The sequence below is a fragment of the Bufo bufo genome, chromosome 4, assembly GCF_905171765.1.
Source record: "Bufo bufo chromosome 4, aBufBuf1.1, whole genome shotgun sequence".
Lineage (NCBI taxonomy): Eukaryota > Metazoa > Chordata > Amphibia > Anura > Bufonidae > Bufo > Bufo bufo.
In genome coordinates, this window is record NC_053392.1 from 187,215,900 (window position 1) to 187,224,935 (window position 9,036).

The window sequence follows — 9,036 nt, forward strand, 5'->3', positions numbered from 1 at the left end:
CACAAAATAACCACACTATTGATGGTTAAATACACTTGGTGATAGCTCGTGCTGGCGCACCACAAGTCACAAAATGGCCGCCGATCACCCCAGAAAAAAAGTGATCTAAAAACGCTCTGGGCAGCCTCAAAAAAGTGAGCAAGTCAATAATAGCACTTCAATGATCCACAGCTGCAGATCGATCACAGAATGAAGTCTTTTGGAGGAGTTAATCTGCCTAATCTCGCCCTAACGTCGCAGCTGCAACCTCTCCCTATACTGATCATAGCAGAGTGACGTGCGGCGCTACGTGATTACAGCTTAAATAGAGGCTGGGTCACATGGTGCACTGGCCAATCACAGCCATGCCAATAGTAGGCATGGCTGTGATGGCCTCTTGGGCCAAGTAGTATGACGCTTGTTGATTGGCTGCTTTGCAGCCTTTCAAAAAGCGCCAAGAAAGCGCCGAACACCGAACCCGGACTTTTACGAAAATGTTCGGGTTCGGGTCCGTGTCACGGACACCCCAAAATTCGGTACGAACCCGAACAATACAGTTCGGGTTTGCTCATCCCTACTGGTAAACTGTTCAGGATTGAGTCATTTTCATAGCAAATACGTCCTTCCTAAAATCGTATAGATGAAATATTAATATTTGACCATTAGTCTTGATTAGTATTTTATTAGTGAAAAAAACAGCTGTTACACTTTTTAGTACATGAAGGACTCAAACATGTCTTTTTTTTTTTTGTCAGAATCAACCTCATACCACTTATATTTCACTGATTCTATTTCATTTTGAAAACTACACATACACATATCTGTAAGGAATAAATCAAGGCAACTGGACTTACTGTAGATTTCTTGAAAACGTTTCACTTGTTCTTCAAACAAGCTTTCTCAATTCTGAGTGACTGTACAAGAATTCTCTGGGAATAAATATGTAACTGAATCAACATCTGGTAATTAGGATAATGGAATCAACACCTTTGACCCCATGCTGGGTATAATGACCTCTGACCCCATGCTGGGTATAATTACCAGATGTTGATTCAGTTACATATTTATACCCAGAGAATTCTTGTACAGTCACTCAGAATTGAGAAAGCTCGTTGGAAGAACGAGTGAAACGTTTTCAAGAAATCTACAGTAAGTCCAGTTGCCTTGATTTATTCTTTACAGATATACCATGGCCTGGATAAATGAGAACCTTCACAGACCTAGGCCTCATGCACACTACCGTATTTTTTTGCGGTCCGCAAAACGGGGTTCCATTTTTCCGTGATCCGTGACCGTTTTTTCGTCCGTGGGTCTTCCTTGATTTTTGGAGGATCCACGGACATGAAAAAAAAGTCGTTTTGGTGTCCGCCTGGCCGTGCAGAGCCAAACGGATCCGTCCTGAATTACAATGCAAGTCAATGGGGACGGATCCGTTTGACGTTGACACAATATGGTGCAATTTCAAACGGATCCGTCCCCCATTGACTTTCAATGTAAAGTCAGAAGTTAATATACCATCGGATCGGAGTTTTCTCCAATCCGATGGTATATTTTAACTTGAAGCGTCCCCATCACCATGGGAACGCCTCTATGTTAGAATATACCGTCGGATTTGAGTTACATCGTGAAACTCAAATCTGACAGTATATTCTAACACAGAGGCGTTCCCATGGTGATGGGGACGCTTCAGGTTAGAATATACTAACAGAACTGTGTACATGACTGCCCCCTGCTGCCTTGAAGGTGCTGCCAGGCAGCAGGGGGCAGCCCCCCCCCCTATAGTTAACACATTGGTGGCCAGTGTGTCCGGCCCCCCCCTCCCCTGTAGTTAACTCATTGGTGGCCAGTGGGCCCCCCCTCCCCTGTAGTTAACTCATTGGTGGACAGTGCGGCCGGCCCCCCTCCATCCCCTGTAGTTAACTCGTTGGTGGCCAGTGGGCCCCCCCCGCCCTCCCCTGTAGTTAACTCGTTGGTGGACAGTGGGCCCCCCCCTCCCCTGTAGTTAACTCGTTGGTGGCCAGTGGGCCTTCTCCCCTCCCTCCCCCTCCTAATTAAAATCTTCCCCCCTATCATTGGTGGCAGCGGAGTGTACCGATCGGAGTCCCAGTTTAATCGCTGGGGCTCCGATCGGTAACCATGGCAACCAGGACGCTACTGCAGTCCCGGTTGCCATGGTTACTTAGCAATTTGTAGAATCATTATACTTACCTGCGAGCTGCGATGGTCTGCGTCCGGTCGGGAGCTCCTCCTACTGGTAAGTGACAGGTCCGGCCGGGAGCTCCTCCTACTGGTAAGTGAAAAAAATAGGACAGGTCCTATTTTTTTCACGGCCAGGGAACACGGATCACGGATGCGGCTGCAAAACGGTGCATTTTCCGATTTTTTTCACGGACCCATTGAAAGTCAATGGGTCCGCGAAAAAAAACGGAAAACGGCACAACGGCCACGGATGCACACAACGGTCGTGTGCATGAGGCCCTACTCATACACATAAGAGAAAAGTTGTCTGAAATGGATAATGGACAACCATCATTTGAAGATTTTACTTATGTCTTACAAAAATGTGATCCACCAGACTGGAAAAGTTTTGCAACAGTCAGCTGAAAGGTCATGCAAGGCATGTTCTGCTCACTTCGACCAATTATTTGCCACTTTGTGAATCCTCCATTGGCCAGTTACTAGTCTGTTATGTTGCTGAAGGCATCATTCATATGAATGATCCCTTAGACAATAGAATAGCAGCATTGTGGGCAATAAAAATCTTATATGAATGGGCTGCTTAAGGAGCATATGTCAGCATGATCAACCCTATTAAACCAGGTATACTGTCTGGAAGAGATGATTCTGTCTTATGAAAATAGGCTGGGGAGTTCCCAAGAAAAAAAGTCTTTGTGGCAGATTTATTAAAACTGATGTAAAGGAAAACTGTCTTAGTTGACCATAGCAACCAACCAACCAGATTCCACCTTTCATTTTTCAGAGTTCTTTTGGTCGATTTAGGATGATGTATCATGCAAAAAGACATGTATTTAAAAAAATAAAAATAAATACATACAGTAGTACAAGGTTACAATGAGGTTATGCAAAGTATTTACTTCATTTCAGTGGAATGAAAATACAATGGTACCATATGTTACACATTCAAGTTGTAGTTAAAGGGGTTTTCTCACTTCAGCAAATTACATTTATCATGAGCAGTGTATAGTGTGATGGAAAAAATGAATCAAGCCAGCAAAGGAGGCGATATGAACAATCACAATACATTAGTAAGTGCCTTGTATTAACTTTCTCTACCTGATAAATGCCATTTGCTGAAGTGAGACAACCCTTTTAACAAAGTAGAGAGAGAGAGAGAGAAAATAAAAGCTTTAATGAGAATTTTAATGAACAGTATGAGCAAATTTACCTCTACAACATTTAAGGCTCAAGGGACAATGTTTCATTCGGTTTTATTTTGATTGCAAATGTCCTTCAGGTAACCATGTTTGATCAGCTTCTACTCAATCCCGAGAAGCCACTGATAGAATGAATCAGATGACCTCTTCTCTTATACTTAAGGCAAGCACTTACACGCTGAGAAGGAACAGAAAATATAAAAGTGAAGAAATGAACTAACAGTGGCTGAAGAAATCATCAGATTAGGTACTTGCTGTGTCATAGCATCAAACTATAATCAGTGATAAGCAAAAGGTAATTTTGGTGCCTCTGACCTTAGTTATCTCAATCTGGAGAGATGTTCAGTCAGCTGCATTTTTTATGTATCCTGTATCAGAGAAGATAATTACAGTCTGTGTGTAAATACATTTAAACTGGAGTAGTGTAATTACTTGGGGTTCTGAAAATGAAATGTAAATGGAAAAAACTGTTCAGAAATTGCTAGATTGTACCTAATTGCACACTGTGAAAAGAATTAAAAAAGATATATATATATACTGTATATATATTTACGAACTTCTCGAAATTCGTTTTGACTGATTTGCTGAATTTTTTGAAAAACTTGATTTGTGTCCGAATAGAATCTACATGATTCCAAGTTGCTCCAATTGCCCTGAATATTGGTATATGATTACACTATCTAGTCTCCTATGACTTAGATTGGGTTCATGAAAAGATGTTATCTCCTTTTGTTATTTTATTTACAAATGTTTGCTCTTTCTCTCACCCCCCAACACCACCTTTAAGCCCTTGAATGCACTTATAGCAATAGCAAATAATGTCAAAATGAGACAAATAGCTATGGAAAGATGCATGATTGACATAGCTAAGGCTACTTTCACACTTGCGTTCGGGGTTCCGCTTGTGAGTTCCGTTTGAAGACTCTCACAAGCGGCCCCGAACGGATCCGTACAGCCCCAATGCATTCTGAATGGATGTGGATCCGCTCAGAATGCATCAGTGAGTTCATGGAAGTTTTTATTTTTTGTCACAAGTTAGTGGAATATGAGACTTTGTAAGAAAAAAAAAATCATCATTTTCCGCTAACTTGTGACAAAAAATAAAAAATTCTAGGAACTCGCCATGCCCCTCACGGAATACCTTGGGGTGTCTTCTTTCCAAAATGGGGTCACTTGTGGGGTAGTTATACTGCCCTGGCATTCTAGGGGCCCAAATGTGTGGTAAGAAGTTTGAAATCAAAATGTGTAAAAAATGACCGGTGAAATCCGAAAGGTACTCTTTGGAATGTGTGCCCCTTTGCCCACCTAGGCTGCAAAAAAGTGTCACACATGTGGTATCTCCGTACTCAGGAGAAGTTGGGCAATGTGTTTTGGGGTGTCATTTTACATATACCCATGCTGGGTGAGAGAAAAATCTCGGCAAAAGACAACTTTTCCATTTTTTTATTCAAAGTTGGCATTTGACCAAGATATTTCTCTCACCCAGCATGGGTATATGTAAAATTACACCCCAAAACACATTCCCCAACTTCTCCTGAATACGGCGATACCACATGTGTGGCACTTTTTTGCAGCCTAGGTGGGCAAAGGGGCCCACATTCCAAAGAGCACCTTTCGGATTTCACCGGCCATTTTTTTACAGATTTTGATTTCAAACTACTTACCACACATTTGGGCCCCTAGAATGCCAGGGCAGTATAAATACCCCACAAGTGACCCTATTTTGGAAAGAAGACAGCCAAGGTATTCGCTGATGGGCATAGTGAGTTCATAGAAGTTTTTATTTTTTGTCACAAGTTAGTGGAATATGAGACTTTGTAAGAAAAAAATATATATATCATTTTCCACTAACTTTTTTTTTATCAAAGACATGTAGAACAATAAATTTAGAGAAAAATTTATATATGGATGTCGTTTTTTTTGCAAAATTTTACAACTGATAGTGAAAAATGTCATTTTTTTTTGCAAAAAAATAGTTAAATTTCGATTAATAACAAAAAAAGTTAAAATGTCAGCAGCAATGAAATACCACCAAATGAAAGCTCTATTAGTGAGAAGAAAAGGAGGTAAAATTCATTTGGGTGGTAAGTTGCATGACCGAGCAATAAACGGTTAAAGTAGTGTAGGTCAGAAGTGTAAAAAGTGGCCTGGTCATTAACCACCTCAGCCCCCAGTGCTTAAACACCCTGAAAGACCAGGCCACTTTTTACACTTCTGACCTACACTACTTTCACCGTTTATTGCTCGGTCATGCAACTTACCACCCAAATGAATTTTACCTCCTTTTCTTCTCACTAATAGAGCTTTCATTTGGTGGTATTTCATTGCTGCTGACATTTTTACTTTTTTTGTTATTAATCGAAATTTAACGATTTTTTTGCAAAAAAATGACATTTTTCACTTTCAGTTGTAAAATTTTGCAAAAAAACGAGATCCATATAGAAATTTTGCTCTAAATTTATTGTTCTACATGTCTTTGATAAAAAAAAATGTTTGGGTAAAAAAAAAATGGTTTGGGTAAAAGTTATAGCGTTTACAAACTATGGTACACAAATGTGAATTTCCGCTTTTTGAAGCAGCTCTGACTTTCTGAGCACCTGTCATGTTTCCTGAGGTTCTACAATGCCCAGACAGTACAAACACCCCACAAATGACCCCATTTCGGAAAGTACACACCCTAAGGTATTCGCTGATGGGCATAGTGAGTTCATAGAACTTTTTATTTTTTGTCACAAGTTAGCGGAAAATGATGATTTTTTATTTTTTATTTTTTTTTCTTACAAAGTCTCATATTCCACTAACTTGTGACAAAAAATAAAAAGTTCTATGAACTCACTATGCCCATTACGAAATACCTTGGGGTCTCTTCTTTCCAAAATGGGGTCACTTATGGGGTAGTTATACTGCCCTGGCATTCTAGGGGCCCAAATGTGTGGTAAGGAGTTTGAAATCAAATTCTGTAAAAAATGACCTGTGAAATCCGAAAGGTACTCTTTGGAATATGGGCCCCTTTGCCCACCTAGGCTGCAAAAAAGTGTCAAACATCTGGTATCTCTGTATTCAGGAGAAGTTGAGGAATGTGTTTTGGGGTGTATTTTTACATATACCCATGCTGGGTGAGATAAATATCTTGGTCAAATGCCAACTTTGTATAAAAAAAATGGGAAAAGTTGTCTTTTGCCAAGATATTTCTCTCACCCAGCATGGGTATATGTAAAATGACACCCCAAAACACATTCCCCAACTTCTCCTGAGTACGGAGATACCAGATGTGTGACACTTTTTTGCAGCCTAGGTGGGCAAAGGGGCCCATATTCCAAAGAGCACCTTTCGGATTTCACAGGTCATTTTTTACAGAATTTGATTTCAAACTCCTTACCACACATTTGGGCCCCTAGAATGCCAGGGCAGTATAACTACCCCACAAGTGACCCCATTTTGGAAAGAAGAGACCCCAAGGTATTCGCTGATGGGCATAGTGAGTTCATGGAAGTTTTTATTTTTTGTCACAAGTTAGTGGAATATGAGACTTTTCATGAAAAAAATAAAATAAAAAAATCATCATTTTCCACTAACTTGTGACAAAAAATAAAAAATTCTAGGAACTCGCCATGCCCCTCACGGAATACCTTGGGGTGTCTTCTTTCCAAAATGGGGTCACTTGTGGGCTAGTTATACTGCCCTGGCATTCTAGGGGCCCAAATGTGTGGTAAGGAGTTTGAAATCAAATTCTGTAAAAAATGACCTGTGAAATCCGAAAGGTGCTCTTTGGAATATGGGCCCCTTTGCCCACCTAGGCTGCAGAAAAGTGTCACACATCTGGTATCTCTGTATTCAGGAGAAGTTGAGAAATGTGTTTTGGGGTGTCTTTTTACATATACCCATGTGGGGGAGATAAATATCTTGGTCAAATTCCAACTTTGTATAAAAAAATGGGAAAAGTTGTCTTTTGCCAAGATATTTCTCTCACCCAGCATGGGTATATGTAAAATGACACCCCAAAACAAATTCCCCAACTTCTCCTGAGTACGGAGATACCAGATGTGTGATACCTTTTTGCAGCCTAGGTGGGCAAAGGGGCTCATATTCCAAAGAGCACCTTTAGGATTTCACAGGTCATTTTTTACAGAATTTGATTTCAAACTCCTTACCACACATTTGGGCCCCTGGAAAATGCCAGGGCAGTATAACTACCCCACAAGTGACCCCATTTTGGAAAGAAGACACCCCAAGGTATTCCGTGAGGGGCATGGCGAGTTCCTAGAATTTATTTATTTTTGTCACAAGTTAGTGGAAAATGATGATTTTTTTATTTTTATTTTTTTCATACAAAGTCTCATATTCCACTAACTTGTGACAAAAAATAAAAACTTCCATGAACTCACTATGCCCATCAGCGAATACCTTGGGGTCTCTTCTTTCCAAAATGGGGTCACTTGTGGGGTAGTTATACTGCCCTGGCATTCTAGGGGCCCAAATGTGTGGTAAGGAGTTTGAAATCAAATTCTGTAAAAAATGACCTGTGAAATCCGAAAGGTGCTCTTTGGAATATGGGCCCCTTTGCCCACCTAGGCTGCAAAAAAGTGTCACACATCTGGTATCTCTGTATTCAGGAGAAGTTGAGGAATGTGTTTTGGGGTGTCTTTTTACATATACCCAATGCTTCTGTCAGAATGCACATCAGTGCTGCAGCTAGTCGATCGTTTGGCCCACCTGAAAGGTAAAAAAAACAAATCAAAAAAGAAAAAACCAGGCCGCAACGCAATAAATTTATTAACTGTTGAACAGAACATAGAAACTTTTTTTTTACTTTTTTAACTGAACGTTTAACTTTTTTACTTACCGGTAATTTTTTTTTGTTTAGTTTTTTTTACTTTTATAGAACAAACCTCTCCATACCCATGGGACAATGTGCAAAACGCAAATCGCCCAAAGATGTGGCGAAGTACGTTATGCACTTTATCCCAGGTGAAAGGAGAGGTTTGCAGCAGCTGTGAGTAAAAGGGCCCTAATAGCCCTGTGTGCCTGTCCTGTGAGATGCAATCCCTATGCTAGGTGTACCTGTGTGTGGTACTTCCGGAAACACTCACCAAAGCATAGGGCAGGGTGGTCAGGACAGTCAGGACAGAAATAGCGGGTGTCACGCCTTATTCCACTCCTGCTACAGACACGACATTTTTTTCGGGGTGGCGGTTGGGTTGAGGTACCGGCAACGACACTGGGGAAATGTCGCTCGTGTAGACGGCTAACTACACTGGTGGATGGGGCCACGGAACCTCCTGGGTAAAGGAGGTTCTCGCTGATCTCTTCCTGGAATTTGAGGAAGGATCCTGTTCTCCCAGCCTTACTGTAGAGAACAAAACTATTATATGCAGCCAATTGAATTAAATATACAGACACCTTCTTATACCAGCGTCTGGTTCTGCGGGAAACTAAATAGGGAGCCAACATCTGGTCATTGAAGTCCACCCCTCCCATGAGCGCATTATAGTCGTGGACTGAGAGGGGCTTTTCAATGACACGGGTTGCCCTTTCAATTTGGATTGTCGTGTCTGCGTGAATGGAGGAGAGCATGTAAACGTCACGCTTGTCTCTCCATTTCACCGTGAGCAGTTCTTCATTACACAAGGCAGCCCTCTCCCCCCTTGCAAGACGGGTGGTT